Here is a 17457-nt window from a genome sequence, read left to right as displayed (position 1 = left end):
GCTGCTGCTGGTGGCATAGCTGCTGCTGGCTTGATCCTGCACCCAGTGCAGCACAAGGGCATCCCCAGGCACTGGCTGTTTCCTTGAGTCATATATGCCACATTGTGCTGAATTTTTGCCTTTGTTTCTGTTGCTGTTAGTGTTGTTGTTGCCATTTTCTATTGCATTAATGTATAGATCTCTGTCATAACATAAAAGCCCTCTGTGCTACCACTTCCCAATGTGAAATAAAATGGGAAGAATTGTCCCGAAGCCCCCACAGACTGACGAATGCTTCCTCCTCTCCTTTGCTGCTTGATACTTTTGGAATCTCAGTATTTGTGCCACGCGTGTTGCTTCGTATCCTTTTCTTGTACAGGAGCTGTGTTAAGCTTGGGGTTTTTGTTTGTTCTTGGTTTTGCTTTGCTCTGATGTTTTTAGTACTTCTTGTAAAGTGGTTCTATCAACTTTTGCAAGCCTGTTAACAATGCACACAGGCTGCTTTTCTCATTTGAGAAGGTTGCTTTGCTTGGTTCGGGGTCTTTTCTCAACAGAAAATGTGTTAATTTGCAATGCTACCTTGGAGCCAGAAATAGCTGCCAATGCACGGTCGCTTTTCCAGAAAAATACTGGAGGTGGTGGGAGTATTTCAAATGCTGTGGGACTTAGAACCGAGCCTGCCTTGCTGGGAAAACCAGCGTGCAGCATGGCCAGCTGGGCTCCAAGAGGCAGCCCCCCAAAGGGGACCATCTCCATTGGCACTGTGGGGCTGAGGTCCCTCTGCAGCCCTATGCTGTGGTTCTGCCATAGGATGCTGGTGGTGCCACAGCCACTGCTCATGGCTGCATCCTGGAGTCCAGACGAGAACATTCATTTCACACCACAGATGGATTTTCTTTTTTTTTCCTCCTCTGATGCTTTCTTTTATCAAGTTTCAGTATAATAAACAAAGGGGATGATATTATTTCTCTGGCAAAGGCTCCAGCTAATGCACAAACAGTTTTCAATACTGGCACACTGAGGGACTTTTTCACCATACAGTGGCCAGTCAGACTCGTATTGGTCCCAGTGGCAGTGGGAAATAGAAACTCAAATCTTTTACCTTGAAGAATAGCTGCAATTCATACTCTGCTCATAGCACTCTTTGATGCCAGCACAGCAAACCAACTCATCACAGTGGTATCAAAGGAAATTTTTCCAAGGTGTTGACATACAGCAAAGGGACAATTCAGCATTTAATCATCCATGGCATGGTGTCTGCAACAGGGCTCTAGCTTGCTTTGTGTGCAGGCTTTCGTTCTCAGAAGGACCCTGGGCATGTTGCTGCACTCTTCTGCTGCCCCTTTGACTGTAAGTTCTTCAGGCTGCCAGTCATGAATTTAAACCTTATTCTTGACTTTTGCCAAAGTCATTCCCAATGGAATCTATCTAAATTGGTGCCTAATTAATTGAGGTGGAGGCAGCTGTGTCCAACCCCCATTGCTCCTTCTGTCTTCTTGGCTTTCCCTATAGGTGCCCTTTGCCATGGGCACCAGCAGAGCTTTGAACGATTGAGCTGTTCTAAACACAAGGGATATTCATGTGGCTGATAAGCCTATTTATTTTGTAACTCCAGCACTTGTTAACCAGACAACAGAACAGCAACAGTGGTTAAAGCAGACCATACTTTATTACTTTTCTTGTTTTCTTCCAGAGTCAGCTTTTGAGCGTTCCTTTGTGGAGCTGAAGGAACATAAAGTCATCACAGAGAGCCTCATTAAAATGTTTAATGAGAGCAGTGCAATCCCACAGCCCAAGGATCAGTGTTTATAGCAAGGATTGCCCAGAAGCTTCATCCCACCAGAGCCAGGTATCACCAGGAGAACCCATTCACTGAGGGGCACGCTGACTGCTGTCACCAACAGCCAGACAAGCACAGGAGACAAAGCAACCCAGGAGAACTACAGCTGGGTAACAACACCAGTGCAAATTTCTCAGCCCAGAACAAGCCAAGATTCATTTCTGGCCAAAATTCCTGCACTAATGCTAACCTCCATCTGATTAAATGATTTTCCTGAGATCCTAATGCAAGTCATTGTCACAGAAAGGACTCGCATGGGCATGCTGCAGCCCTGGTTCCCTGCTGCCCACCTCTGCCTCTGGTTGCTCCAGTGCCCTGTGCAGCCCCATCACCTGCACTCTGCTCCCCGCTGGAAAAACATGCTCGTTTTCAAAGGTAAGGGAGTCTTGGGTTACTAGGAACACAAATCATTACGAGTAAAACTGCATTCCCAATTTATTGTATTTGTTTTATTTATGATTTTATTACTTATTCCACATTTTCCATATTTTCCATGTGTTTCGCGTCATTCTGGTCCGTTTAGGCCTTGACGTGGAAACTTGGGCTCTTCTCCCTGCCTGACGTGTTGAAGGCTTTATAAACAGCCTTGTTTCATTGTTTGCTCTGCCTGTTTCCATCCTGCAGGTGTGTGGCTGAAGCTGTGCTTGAGACAAATCCGAATGCTGTCTGCCTGGGGAACCGGATGGGGCTGAAGGGGAAAAAAAAAGCAGCAATTAATGCAGTAAGTGGTGAAAATTAAGCAAATTGTTCAAGTGGTGCTTTAACAAATTACAGTTTTAGACTTTTGGAGACTTTTGATTTGTGGGTTTTCTTTTTTGTGTTAAGGAAAGAAGAAAGGAGGAGATTTTTTGCATGCAGTCAACATGTTGCATGTGCACATCCGGAGTTCTCACTGAACCAAAAACCAATTCACTGACTGAGGAAACTCCTCCCCATGTTGGTTCATTCCCTGTGCTGCACATCTGCTCCTGGAAGGTAACGTCATGCATCTGTGTCCATAGTTAATTCACTATTTTCCCCTCTCCTAGATGCATACTGGCAAGTATTTGCTTTCATGCTCACATCTGACCACAATCTGTGAGCAAATCAGGCATGTTCAGCAATGCTGCTCTTAGCTGCACTTCCAAGGTTTTGTGTCAGCAGGAACACTAGGTCAATTTGCAAACAACCCCAGAAAATCTGGTGCAGCATCTCTCACACTATTGACAGGGACTGCTTGAATTCAGCATTGCCAGGCTAACAGTTGTCATTCAGCACTTGAGCAGATTTGCACCACCACCTCATCTATTTTTCATCAGTCTTGCACCCTCTGTGACATCCATGTCAATCCATGAGTTCAGTCTGATTCAGTTCAGTCCTACACATACCAAGCGTGTGTGCAGCCACACTCAGACCTGAGCAATCACTTGGGTAGCAAAAGGATGCTCAGTTCCTGCAAAGGAAAAGCCCAAGAAGCAGCAACTCACTGAGTTTATTCTAGACAAACTCCAGGGCAAGTGGATGATCCTTAAGGTCCCTTCCCCAAGCCATCCTATGAGTCCACAGTCAGAAACATAAAAAAAGTCACATTTGCTGGCAGGGGAGGGGCAGGAAGATTGGATTAGAACATCTGGTGGAGTAATTAAGTGTGCTAAGAAGCTGACAAAAGCTGCCCCTCTATGACTGTTGTGCTGTGTCATCTCCACTTTCCAGTGCTCCGTGGCCACTCTTGCTTCACCCTGTGCTAACCCTGGTGCTGACCTGCCCCAGCTCCCCATTAGAGCTGCAATTAGGGGGTGACTCTTAATAGCGAGGTCTTGCTTCACAGGGGGGAAGAAATGTTTCTGTAGCTCACACGCTACAATTAAAGATAATTTAAAATGTAAGTAATTGCACTGGGTTTCTGGAAACTACTGTAGAGGTCTTGTCCCAGGCATCTGACAGGCATGGTGGTGTATTTTGACAAGTTTCGTGCAGATTTCCATTAAATACCAACTAGCAGCTCTATTTTCTTTGGAGTCACTGGTCAGGAAATGGTGATTGTGAAAGGTCAGGTCTGGAAGGTTTGGGAGGGGATGGAGGTGTTATTCACATTCTGATCCATGGGGATCCAGTTCCAACATAAATCTTACAGTTGCTTCATCCTTGCTTTCTGCACAGCCTTTCAGCAGCAGAAAGGTACAAGCTGATCCACAGGGATCTTCTGTTGAGTTTCGTTGCCCCTGCTGAGATGTCAGGCAAGACAGGATCTCAAAATGCCCCTTGGCAAGCTGGGGAGTCAGGTTTTAGACACCTGGCAAACAGCAGAACGTTTGGTTCTATCTCCATCCCCTCTCAGCATTGCACTAAACCTCCTAGTTTGCAAAAGTAGAGAAATTGCAGTTCGTTCAAGGCTTCTGCAAGGTCAGCAAAGCGTGAACATCCTGCAGAATGCACCCAGAGACTTTCAGAAGCTCAGCAGTCCCTGAAAGAGCTTTGCATCGTGCAAACAAACTGTCAGCTGAGCTTGGATTCTGCCACATGTCCTAGCCATAAGGAGCCATCTGTGTGCAGCACACTGCACACGACCTTTCCTCTCGCCATTTCTACTCCCTCTCTCTTCTTTCAAGTCGTCTCTTTTTTGACCTACATTTAAAATACCAAATGAATCCCAGCTGAGCACAGAGTAAAATATGCAACCCAGTACCAGCATGCAAATGAAGAATCAGTCCATCTACATCATAGCAAGGACCAGCATATGAAAACAGAATGATCAGAAAATGGAAAGGAACCCATCATGAACTTCGTTACCTTCTTTCACATTTCAGTGGTCTGGGTTCCTCTCTCAGTTATGGAGATTCTTCTCCAAAGTCATGCCAGGTAGGCCTGTAAAAGAACTTTGGTGTCCCACAACGAAGAGAGAAAACTGCACCACATTTGAAAACTGCATTTTTATTTCTGCTTCCATAACTGGTTTTCTCAGGTATGCTCAAAAGCCAGAGATAATGGCTCTGTACTATAGGTATCTTCAGCTTGTGCCTGTGGATAGTCAAATGAAATATGTTCAGAAGCAGTTGCATGATCAGAATCTCTGGAAGTTCTACTTTTGTATAGCTTACAGAAGACAAAATACCTATAGGAAATCAAAGCTGTGAAAGTCTCACCCTCGTTACTGCTTTCAAGCAGCTGTCTTTCTGTCTGTAGCAATTCAGATGCAACTGGCAACACCACTAAAAAAACAAAACAAAAAAAAAAAACCAAACATGGGACTTCATAAAAACCAGAAATGAAATCAAATATACACATAGCTCTTATTTTTATCATGACTGAAGTGTTACTTATGTCACAGACAGGTCATTACGGATGAGGCAAAATGACCAGAGCTGGTTGGGGGCTTTGGTTCTCTCTCTTTAAGAGTCTGCTTTAAGCTCAAACTCAGCATCACTCCCTTATATTTTGCTTTTAAAGCCATTGAGGTGCTCACACCCAGCACAGGGCGCATTGCCACGACCCAGGTGGGGACAGAATGCCCTTGACCAATGTCACCATGCCTGAGGCAGAGGCCCACACGATGCCTCGGGCCTCTCCAAAAGGAGGTTTACATTACCATCACAGCACTGCCTTCACCTCATTTCCTAGCTCAGCCCATTTGGAGAGTGCTCCATGTTGGGCCACACAAGGGATGAAAGGGGGGGAAAAAAACACAGGCAAAACAGATCTAGCTTTGAAACACCAGCGTCCACATCACCAAACCCATGCAAAACCCTTGTAGGATGCTTGGAGGTAAGCTTTTGAAAGTGTTTTTGAACACATCATACATAGGAAAATAACGCGCTATAGAAACTTGGCACTGAGTTTGTCTCCAGTAGCCAAGTTGGGCATGGAAAAAAAAATTAGACAATAAAAGGTCATTTCTAGCCAAGTTTTAAGTGAGTATACAATACATACCTTTTTTTTCCCCCTGTTCCTTGCCTTAGTTATTGGCCAAGTTGGCCAGGATCTTATGGAAAACATTGAAATGGAATTATTATAATTGTGTTGGGTTTTTTTCCCTCCTTCTGACCAAGCAAAAGTTCTTATAAGCAATAATTTAATTATGGCAAAAGCATAACACAGACACGGTCTTAAGGATGCATCATTGAAAGAAAAAATCCCACAGCTCTTTTCTACACCAAACCTTAAACTACAGCTACTTCATGTGCACCAGTGAACTAATACCACTGCTATTTATGATTTTTCTTAATTATTTATTATAGAGCCTGCCAGAAAGTGGAAAATTACTGTTGCTGATCACCTTTCCAACCATTCTGGGCGTAAGATGGCACAAGAACAGTTTTGCAAAGCTGACCTCAATGAGACGGTAAGGAGTCGAGCATGAGAATGAAAGGGAAAAAAAAACAATTGGATTTGAATATGCTAAGCTAAACAAATAAAAAAGAGAGGAGATCAACGGGAATATTATAAGCTGCAGATTTGGAGCTGTGTTAAAGAGGAACAATCATTTCCTTTCTGCCACTTACTGAGTGAAGAAGGCCATTCCTTTGCAGAGTCGATCCGATACGTTCTCATATTCTCTCTGAAATATCCTTCCAAGTCAGATGACTTCTTAGCAAGTGAAGGTTTTGCCAGATGTGTTTACCTCTTGGCAAATGTTTGGCTTTTCACAAAACAAGAATCCAAGGTTAAAAAATAAAAATTTAAATAAAAAAAAATAAAATAAAAATCTGCATCCCATTTCTATTTATACCACGGGAAAATTGGAGAAAGCTGCGGCAATGGAAAAAGCAAAATATTTTCAGTTTGGAGAGACCGATATTTTTAACAGAATATATTGATGGCAAAACTAATTTTGCAAAGAGCAGAGTATTTTCCCCCCAGTAACATTTCATGGCAGAACACCACAAGCTGCCTCCAAGCCCATGTGGGCTGCAGCAAGCAAATGTGAATGGGCTGCAAGCAGCAGAGTGGGACTGGCAGAATGGTTGGACAGTTGGACTAGATGATTTTAGTGGTCTTTTCCAACGTTAATGACTCTATGACTTAATCAGCTAGCACACTAGAAAGCCATTCCATTCCATTTAGATGGTTTAGAACCAGCTGGCATGGCTGGTTCTGAGGAGTTCTCAGTGCAGGAGCACTGAGTTGGATGGAAGGAGTAAAGGCAATGAGCAACACTGGAGTCACATTGGATGGGGCACATAACAAACTGATTGCTGACACATTCACTAAGTGGCAGACGGCCCATCTGCCACAGGGAACCATCCCTGGTGACATGCTGCTGATGCATGAACTCAAAGGGAGAAGTATCTGCAAGCAACACTGCTGGCCACTGGTTCAAGAGCTGCTGGATCTTCTTGCAGGCAAGTATTGGGTACAGGGGTTTGGTTACACTGCTCCTCACTGCCTGCCCTGCTCCCTTTCCCATATTATCCCCCAGGATATATTGTTTTTGGCAGTTTTTGTCTACAGAAGTGCCATAAATTAAACAAAATAAAAGCAGAAATTCTGAGGAGAGGAATAAGGTTTTTGTTGCATATTGAGAACTCATCCCACTGCTGTGCCATCAGCACAGATCTTTGTCTCAGCCATTCCCTTGTCTCTTGCTCAGCTACGACCCACTGCTCATCCTCTGGACTCACAGGACACCAAGTCCTGCCTAAATGCAAGAACCTCAGAGCATCAGCAGGACATCCCACCCAGCCAGAGAACCTAGAGGAAGCTTCTGAGCTTGTATGAGTCACTCATCATCTCAAGCAGTATTAGAAGGAAATTGCCTTAGGGCACTGTCATCACCATTTGTGAGTATTTGTTGACAGCAAATGTCTGTGCTACTGTTACGAACCTCAGGCTGGGCTAGGTTTGAACCTAAGATCACCACTTTTAGCACATATGCATTGGCCAGCTGGGCTGAAAAAATGGAGAATTCAGCATCACCAGAAGCTGGCAGTTGCTTTAAAGTTAACGTGCATCTGTGCATAGCCTTTGCCAGCGACAAATGCAGACTGATGGACTTAGCTTAGTTGAGAACAAAATATTCTTACATCCCAATGAACTTACAAAGAGGGAGGTGAAAAAATACCATTCCTGATCTGGAACTAGACTTCTTAGCAGGGGACAAGACTGCAAATAGTTACACATATATACACACATGCACACACACACACACACACACACACACACACACACTTTGGCCATTTTTATACAATCTTTCACTCCTACAGCTACCAACAACCTTCACATCATCCCTGACCCTAGTTCATGTTCCCATGGTCTGATGGCATCACCAGGAGAGTGCTCACGTGTTCCAGCCAGGGAAAGCAGCACAGACTGGAGGCTTCCCAGACAAGAATAAGGCTGATGCATGTGTCACCCAAAAGCCCCCCTTCTACATATTTCATTGCAAGAGATCTCGCTGAATTTACTGCCTACAAACCAAGTGGCAAGCAGGCATTACAGCTTTTCCTAAAAAAAAAAATAAAAATAAAAATAAAAAAAATGGAAGCATCAGAAAGAAGGTGGCTTGGCCATTTCTTCCCAGTTCTTCCTCCAGGCTGCTCAGCTCAGTCAGTGTAACCTCATCACCCTCCTAGCAGACAGCTCTTTCTGCCTCCCAGACAAGCACAAGAAAAACCTTGGTTGAAGCAAAACAGAGAGAGCTTCATGGCTTCCCCAGAGAAGGGAAATGCAAGATGGTGGTCAGCATCCCTCTATCCCATCTGACAGAGCCTAGATCCAATTTTGTCTAAGGCCCATGGACAAATTGATGTACTCACAAAGGGTGGCCGAGATCCTAGCGGAGCTGAAGGCAACTTGAGACCTGGTCAGCCCAAGCAGAGCACATTGTTGTTTAGAAATGATACTCATTAAGAGCAGAAGTCAGGCAGCAATCACCTTCTGCAGCTGATAATACGGAGAAGGGAGATGGTGGAAAATGAAACCTTGGAAAACAAAACTTATTTGGTACCATTGATTAAAACCAGTTTGTGTTTCATTGTGAAAGGCTGTGTTTGCTCAAGGTTTATTCAGCTCTGGTCTCTTCCATCCACATACGGTTTGTTTTAATGACTGTGGAGTTATATGAATCTATTAATTTTTTTTCCTGAAAGTTTCATAATAACAATGCCTGTTTTTTTCATACAGCACTTTACAGCCACACGTCTGGAAACACACTGCAAATAGGCAATTAGTGTCAGCCCTGTTTTGAAGATGGAGAAACTCAGAGTCCAAGCAAGACAACTATTAAAGAATAGTGCCAAAATTAGGCCTTCTGCTTCATCTTGATAAACTGGAACTACAGCCTCTTGAAGACATCAGGGATGCACGAAAAGCATTCCATTTAGCTAGCAGTAACTCTGGCTCAGGTTGGACAGACAAGAGGACAGCAGCAAAGACAGACTGACTCACGCTAAACAACAGAGGTAGGAAGAGGACTTCCAGTAATGACAGACTTAGGCCACTGCAACCACTTACATTCCAGATCCAGCACTGAGGGATCCCCTTCCAATGAAGGGTTGACCATCACAGGTTCTTGTTTGCTCACAAGAGCTTGCTGCATTTGTCCCCTCCACGTTCTCTAACAGGAACACCTGGAAAGGTTAAAGCGCAGAGTTGAAAACCAATAAGATAATATTATTTGAGGCAAATCTCTAACCCTTCAATCAGGCTACGTGGGAGGCAAGAAAATGTTAGATGCAAGGGAACATTAAATTATTAATATTACGTTGAAGTTGAGATTAGTCAGATTCCAGAGACATACAATAACTCACTGCTCCCACCTCTGATATGGATGTGTGGAGGCAATGAGCAGGCTCACAGCAAGGAAGCAGGTCCTGGGCAGGACACTGCTGCCAGACATATTGTGGCAATGCACTCAGCCCTTCACATAGCTGCTGGATGAAATACCACAGCCCCTGCAAAAGCTCAGAGCAGCCTTATCCCAGGGTGCTGCATGATCTCCCCACCTCTCCATTGCATCCAGCCCAACCTGGGGTGCTGCATCCAGGGATGCCCAGTCCTGTCTGGTGCTCCTGGATCTCTGCTCACAGGTGGAATGCTCAGGAGTGTCAGAGATGGGAGAGAAAAAAATGAGGCAAACAGGTAAGAATACAGACACTACGAAGAAGTGAAGAAACATTTAGAAGAAAAACACAAAAGAATTAAAGATGTCAGGAGAGAAGGAGATGGTGAATGGCATGAAGGGAGTTAATGAGAGCCAGAAATGCAAGTTGGAGAAATGTTGACTTTATTTAGCATTAATTGCAGGAAAGAGCCTATAAAGTGTGGTAAAAAATTATTAAGTACCACTATGCAATGCCAGCTTTATGCCAGCCATCCCTACGAAGCAGGTGTATTATTCCTAGTTCCCAAGGTATAAATAAATAACTGCTTTTCCATATATATATATATATATATATATATATATATATTTTAAGTGATGGCTTTTCATTAATTTTTACTGCCATATTGTTACAGTTCCGATTCCTCCTGAGCAGCTCTGGGGATCAGTTGGTGCTGGACTGTGTGTATGCAGGTCGGCACACGAGAGCCATGGGGCACTGCATGGGAGATGCATTGTCTGTGATCATAGCACCCCAAGGGTGCAGCCCTGATCCTCCTGCCCATCCACCAAAACATGACCTCACCCATGGTCTGAGCTCTGACAGCAACATCTGAGTAAATACAGAAAGGAACCCTGATGGAAAATGGACAGTTGGATAGATGGTGGGTGATGCATATTGCATTGAGGGCTCATACAGCAAAGTCCAAAGGAACAGAGGGAGCAGGTTACCCAAGAAACCTTTCCTGAGACTTCAGATGCCCTGGGAAAGAACGTCCTGAGGGACACCACCCTGGTGCAAGCACTGGTATCATGTCAACCCATAGGTCCTGGTGCCAGGGACAGGGAGCTGGGCTTCCCCTGCCATCCCAGCCATCCAGCACTCTTGAATGCATGCGAAAAAAAGAAAATAAAACCTATATTCTGTTCCACTATTAACTTTCTGCTCCTGCCCATACACTCCTCCTGGCATTATTACAGGCGGGCTCCAACATTGCCTTTGTTAAGAATGAGAGCAGAGCACATTTCCCCAAGCAATGTTTGTATCAGCATTTTCAGGCTCCTTTTATCGAGTCTCGCACTTCTCAGAGGAGACTCAGCGGGGAGATGAGCTCTGGATGCATTTTCCTCGCAACGTCTCGCTTCAGAGAGGCCACCAAAGACGTTCAGGGAAGCAATGATTCCCTGGTAGTGCCTCAGTCCAAGCTCTGACCTGGAACCGTGGGCTCTGCAAATACGCATAAATCTTCAGCTCACGTCCAAATCATCGCAAGGTTCAGTGAAAACAGCAAAACTGCCAGTGGATCTAACCAAAGTTTTAATCCAGCTCCAGCATGATTTATGGCCTCAGGTGGAAACCATGAAGCACGATGGCCTCAGCCCAAGCCAGGGGACGTTCGGCTGCCCCAGCCCTAAGGTGTTGTGTTACGGCGCTGAAGAATCGAGGCTGCAAGAGGCATGGATGAAACTGAACAGCACAAACACATCACAGCAACACCTTCAACCTCTGTGCATCACGGGCAGAGTAAGCACTACTGATAAATCACACCAACCTCCTCCACAGGAACAGAGGGAATGAAAAAAATATTAAAAAAAAAATAAATAAATCAGAAAGTAATAGCAGCAAGCAACCAACTGAGGCAGTTTTTCTTGATTAAAAATAGCAGTCAACAAGCTCCACCACTTGCAACAGTGCTTCTCTAAATGCAGTAGTGCTGTTTGTCAGGAAATTTATAAAGGCCTTATAATATGTATTTCCCTTTCAAAATGTTATTCATTAGTAAAAAAAAAAAAAAAAAATCCACATTTCTTCTACCAGAAAAACAAACAAACAAACACACCTCTCAGTGACCTGGTTTTCTAGAGAAGAATGAATGTTCTCTCCCTTCTGATTCTCATTAGCCATCTGCATATTGAAGAGCTAACAACAGCAGTCAGCACAAGGTCCCAGTGCCGTGACCAGAAGGGCTTTTGCCCCATCCCTGTATCAGCACATCCCTGGAAACCTGCAGCCACCCCATGCATCTGCAGCACTCCATGGCTCAGCTGAGATGCTGCTGCGCAGCCTGAGCTGACGTGGGATGGTGATTTAACATCTGCATCCCAACCCGGTGGCAAGCCTGATTTTTTCCAATACTCAGCATCCCTCCGTGCACATGTAAATATCCAAAGGGAAACACTGCAGCAGAACTTTTGACCGCACGGTAATCCCAGACAGGACATTATAGCAACACCTGCAATGTGCTCTGGCTTTTCCAGCTGAGAGCACTGTGGTCGTGGCACTGCCATCCCCTCGGGGCGCCACAGATGACCATGAGCTAATGAGCACAGTGCAGCCACTTTGCAGGATTTGTGTTCTGAAGTGGTGAGAAATGGTTCACCAGAATTGGAGAACACGAGCAGAGATGCTTAGGAAGACATAGCTGGTGCCAAACAAGTTCAGTTCTCCTCTCACTTCGCCTTTATACCACAGTGTCTTTGTGCAGGGAGAACCTGAGAACTGTCTTCTGATTTTTCAGATCTATTACTCATCTCTGTGACAGCACTGTGATGTAGAGGTCACAAAACCCAGCTCCCACCCCCCCACACTCCCCTGTACAGCCTCACACATCAGCCCTCGTACATCCATGCTGAGATGGGTGCTGGCAAAAGCAAAAACCACAGGGATGGTTCTCGCCCTCTCTTCGAGTGTAAAACCAGAGAGATTCCCAGCTTCTTCTCATTGGAAAACGTCAGCTTGCCCTGAAAGGGTTTCTACAGGCCCTATGAAGCAAGATTAGTGAAAAAAAAAAAAAAAGTATTTTTTTTTTAATCAAGTGAAAGAAAGAGTGTGACAAGGAGTCAGGAGTCTGTCTGCCGTGGAATATTCCTGCAGCACTCGGGGCTGTGGTTTATTTTACTGGTGGTGACTAGTTCAAGCCACATTTAGTCAATAAATATGAGATATGAGGTCACCCCGCCATTTAGCTGTTACCCTGTCTACATATTTCACAGCTGGGCAGTAACCTTTTAACTAGCGTCTACCTCGGTGGGGAGTCTCCATAAAAAAAGAGCCAGGATCCCTTGGTCGTGGTGGGGGACCCAGGCACAGGAGCTCCACAGGGAGTTCTGAGCAGAATGGCCTGCACCAGGCGCTGCCTTTTGCTCTCATACCTGTTTGCAGCACCCAGCTGGGCTACGTGCAGGGATCGAGCTCTACAATAAGATCCCCTTCTTTCATGTGGAGATGTGGACAAGTTGCCTGTCATTCCCAGCTTTGGGAGCACCTATCCAAGGTGAATGTTTCCAAGGAGCTCAACTTTCCCAAAAGATTTATTCTGCTCTGCCTGGATCCCCAGCTTCTCCTGCGTGCCTTTGCCTTGCTCCAGAATGAGGGTATCTCTCTGTTTCTGACCTCATAACTCAGGCTGAATCTGCCTAAGATTAAGCACCCCTAAGCCCATTGCTCAGATTTCCCACAAGCATGAGAGTAACAGTGCCATGCGCAGCCAGGAAGGGATGGTGCATCCCCAGCTCTGCCCCAGCCTGGTGTGAAACGCCCAGGCTTCAAGTAAGGGATTCTGCTGCTGCTGCTGTCCCCACAGCCCCCACTGTGCCAACCTGTCCACCTCTGGCACTGCCCATGAGAAAACAGCGAGCACGAGCACAGCCTGAGCCAAAGCTCCTGGGCGACCTCCAGAAAAGCATGCACATCCCTACCAAAATGAAACACACGAGTGGACGTGGCAAGAAACGTGCAGGGAAGAGAAAGCAAACAAAAGCAAACGAGAGAGGCCAAGCTTAGGGAGGAGAGCTGAAGAGCAGAGCACGGAGCTGCGCTGTTTGCTCCACACGCTGTGCTGCAGCACACGGCGCCCTGGGGCCTGGGCTGGCACTGCACGTGGTGCCCAGGAGGGAGAGGCAGGCAAGCAGCGAGCTTCTGCCCCTGGCACACTGGGAATCCCAGCCCAGCTCTGCCTCCTGACGTCACACTAAGGCTCAGCACCAATACAGCTCCTCCCAGCTCTGCTGGAGCCTCCGAAATCGGAACCTCTGCTGTCAGCTGCCTTTTATAGGGCTATAAAACCGACAGCTCGTGGGCAGACATTGGCCGGCATCAGCCTGTGTCACCTTCAGCATCACTGCTGTGCGTGGTCCCCAGAGCCACCTCCTGGTGCCCAGCCAAACAGCCACACAGATGGACAAGCAGACACAGATGGACATACAGAGCCACAGATAGCTTGGGTAAATGTGTCCACGTGGAAACACGTCAAGGCAGGAAAGCACCCACACATAGATGCTCAGCAACCTCACCGTGCTCACCAACAAACAATGCCACAATGCCAATCCCAGCTACCTTGAGTCGAACGCTCCCAAGCGAAGCAGGACACACCAAGGCAGTAAAGCATCTGTATTTAAATGCTCAGCATCCTCACAGTGCTCACACAGCCCCCACCCCTCGCTGGGACCATGCAGCAGTGCCACACGCTGTCACCAGGCACAGCTACAAACACACCTCCCTGTAATGCTGGGCCCAGCGACAAGAACAACATGCAGTAACACTGCACCCACCCACTGAGAACACCGAGTGTGTCACACTCCTCTGTGTCATGTGTTTAAAAATATCCCTACCAACAGCCTTTCCCCCCCCCACACCCCTTCTTTTTTTTTTCTTTTGCATTTATTTATAATTTTTGAACGCCCAACTTGGCCAGGTGGAAAAAGCTTACATCAGTGCAAAGCTGAGGATGGTGACGGGTATCTGCTTGTTGCATGTTAAATGGGAGGAAAGGGGAAAGAAGAAGAAGAAGAAGAAAAAAATAAGTTTGCAATTACATGTTCTTTGCAGAGAGGTGTGGCCATTGGCTCACGGATTGGTTTCAGCCTCAGCCGCACAGACAGATGCTTAGGGAGGCGGCTTTCGTGGCTGCTGCAGACACACAAAGAGGAGCAGCCAGCAGCTGAGATTTTATGAGAGTGAAGGGATTAGAAGCTAATTGAAAGGCTGAGGAAGAATTCAGTCCTTCCGCTCAGTGCAAGCTGCCCGGAGCTGCACAGAGAACTGACAGCAGTGGCTGGGAGCAGGCAGGTCCCATGGAGGAGCTTAGCCATCACAGTAGCCCTCCTCTACCCCTCCCCATCCCCCCAAATATATGCTTAGGTTATATTTAAATTAAACTGTATTTAAATGTAATGCTCATCGTTAGCTTTCGATAGGAAGCATCCATAAATGGAGGCATGTGGGAGCAAGGCGTGTTTGGAGAACAATCAAAAGCAAACAAGCACTGGGTCAGGTCGCAGGGGCAAGGGGAATTTTGCTGGTCGTAAGGCAAGGCTGAAGGAATGGATAAAGAATTGGTTGGATGGTCATAGAGGGTTATAGTCAACAGCTCTATGACCAGGTGGATGTCCAAGGTCACAAGCAGTGTCCCCCAGGGGCCCTTCTTGAGCTGCTGCTCTTCAGCATCTTTATCCATGGCAGAGGCAGTGGGATTGAGTGTACCCTCAGCAAGTTTTCTGACACTAAGCTGAATGATGCAGTTGATACAGTAGAAGGGAGGGACCTGGACACGCTCAAGAAGTGGGCACATGAGAATCTAATGAAATTCAACAAGTGCAGCGTGTTGCACTTGGGTCAGGGCAACCCCGGATATGACAGACAGGGGGAACTCACTGAGAGCAGTGCTACAGAAAAGGACTCAGGGGTCCTGATGCACTCCAGGGCCTCAAACGTCTTTTTTGTAGCGAGGGGCCCACAACCTCATCCTTAACCCCCTGCAGCTGTGGCTGGAGCCCATCTCCACCAGAATAGTTACAGTCACAAACTTAACATGTCTGTCCTGCCCAATGAGGTGCAAAAAGCATTGAAAGCTGGACAGTGCAGTTTCCATCATTTTTTCAGCCTTAATTAAATTGTGCAGGAAAAAAAAAAATAATAATAATAATAAAAAATAAAGGTTTTGAACTATTTCTGATTCTTTTTCCAGGATGGGAAAAGGATAAAAACAATGCAGTGGGAGGCCCTGAACTTAAAACCTCTTTCCTTGTTTGTTTTTTTCCCCTTCTTGTTTTCTCCCATAGCAAGCAGGCTGAGACACCAAATCAAACTGCTGCCCTACCATTCAGCAGCTGCAGGGTAGGAAAAAAGCAACAAGTGGTGCCTACAATTGCCATGCTGTGGCTTTTGGAAGGCTCAGATGTCGAGCTAATCTGGTGCCATTTCCTATTTTGCTACGGCCAGACAGAAGGAGAGAAAAGAGATGCAGCAAATCTCAGTTCCTTAAGCAGGGGTTGCTCATCATTGGCCCCGAGGTCTCTGAATCAAGGCAAGACCATTTCCAAAGGAGCTGCTACTGCTGCTCCCCTCATCCACGGCATCTGTGCAAACCAACAGGAACCCCTTCAAGCAGCAGCCATCCCTCCAGCATGAGTCCTGCCTAATGGGGAGCAGCAAGGAGGCTGCACGTGCTGCAGCCCTTGTTTGAACATCTGCTGTCTCTAATAGGAACAGAAAGGCAAGGGGCACTGACATGGGTTACAATGGATGTGTCTTAAAATTGTGCCTCGTAATCAACAGCAGGGCAGAATCTCACTGCTGCTGGTTGGCCCCATCACCAGCACAACATCCACCATCCCAGATGACATGACGCTGCGGCCAGAGACTTCAAAAAGGACAGCATGATTATCTAATTGGATTTCTGGTCTCAATTAGGGCAGAGGAAAACCAAATGCAAAGCTGACCTGGAAAGCTTCAGCCATCTGCACCTACAAGAGGCTAATCTGCAACCTGGGAGCATACAACCAGGACACAGAATATTATCTCAAGGAGTGCATTGACTCACCTGCTTCCAAATGAGTCCAGAGAAGCACCAGCAGAGTCCACACGTAGCAGAACATTGCCTCCATTCCCTGCAGAGCTGGGGAAGGAGTCAGGTCAGCTCTGATCCATCCCTGCCTCCACCAGGATGCTTAGCTGTGAGATCCACGCTGAACGAGAGGAGCCTCAACAAAATCCCATTAGTTTCACCTTGAAATCAAATGGAGATCAGGGCCTAACAAGCAGCTGAAGCAAAGCAATGACCCAGACCACATGTTGCCAATCAGATGCCATGTGAGGCTCATTACTGCAGCCCAAAGGTTAGAGTGGCTGCTCAAGCATTTCCATGTGGTGTTGGAGAATGAGCACCAAAAGATAAATGAGTCAGTACAGGAGCAATATGAGCTGATGGTCAGTGCACCCCCACTCGCACCTGGAGCTGCAAGGAGAGTCAACCAAAGCACCAATGGTGGCATTGCCTCATTGCATGACTGCATTTGCTAAATGATGAAGCAAAACACTTCCTTGCTGCTGCTATAACATAACAGCAACCTACAGCATTCCCAGCCTGTGCTGCTGGCAGCTGAGCCCTGGCACTGCCCTGCAGCGCTCCTCTGCTGGCTGCTGGGCCTCCCAGTTATGATGTTTAACCGTACCTTGCCAACTGATAAAAGATCAGGATTTGCATGTTTGCATGGCACATTCACATACTTACAGCAATAAATTCTGCACTGTGAATACACCACCACAAATGGAGCAACCTCAGCAGCTCCATGCAACCCAACTCTCATCCCAGCACCGCATCCCCTGTCCCACAGAGGGAGCAGA

General features: G+C 46.4%; 2 long non-coding RNA genes across 3 annotated transcripts in view; one reads left to right on the top strand and one right to left on the bottom strand.

Moving 5' to 3' along the window:
- The window catches only part of LOC122176637, a 12597-nt gene extending 10055 nt beyond the window's left edge, over positions 1-2542 (top strand). The window contains exons 2-3 of the long non-coding RNA XR_006177788.1: positions 1673-2194; positions 2444-2542. This is a non-coding gene — a long non-coding RNA (uncharacterized LOC122176637). The remainder of the gene's footprint in view (positions 1-1672; positions 2195-2443) is intronic.
- LOC122176636 lies at positions 2258-17183 on the bottom strand. Of its 2 annotated transcripts, none has more exons than XR_006177787.1 (6): positions 16655-17183; positions 9248-9363; positions 6298-6434; positions 4911-5007; positions 4589-4816; positions 2258-2507 (listed from the first exon to the last, which is right to left on the bottom strand). It is a non-coding gene; the product is annotated as an uncharacterized LOC122176636 (long non-coding RNA). The 2 variants fall into 2 exon arrangements; XR_006177786.1 differs by having other exon boundaries at positions 4942-5007.
- Positions 17184-17457: the final 274 nt, after the last annotated feature.

The sequence above is a fragment of the Lagopus leucura genome, unplaced genomic scaffold (genome assembly GCF_019238085.1).
Source record: "Lagopus leucura isolate 7727_CA_CO unplaced genomic scaffold, USGS_WTPT01 Super-Scaffold_797, whole genome shotgun sequence".
NCBI classification, from domain to species: Eukaryota; Metazoa; Chordata; class Aves; order Galliformes; family Phasianidae; genus Lagopus; species Lagopus leucura.
The sequence above is the reverse complement of the archived record's forward strand: the minus strand, read 5'-3'. Positions and strand labels throughout refer to the sequence as shown.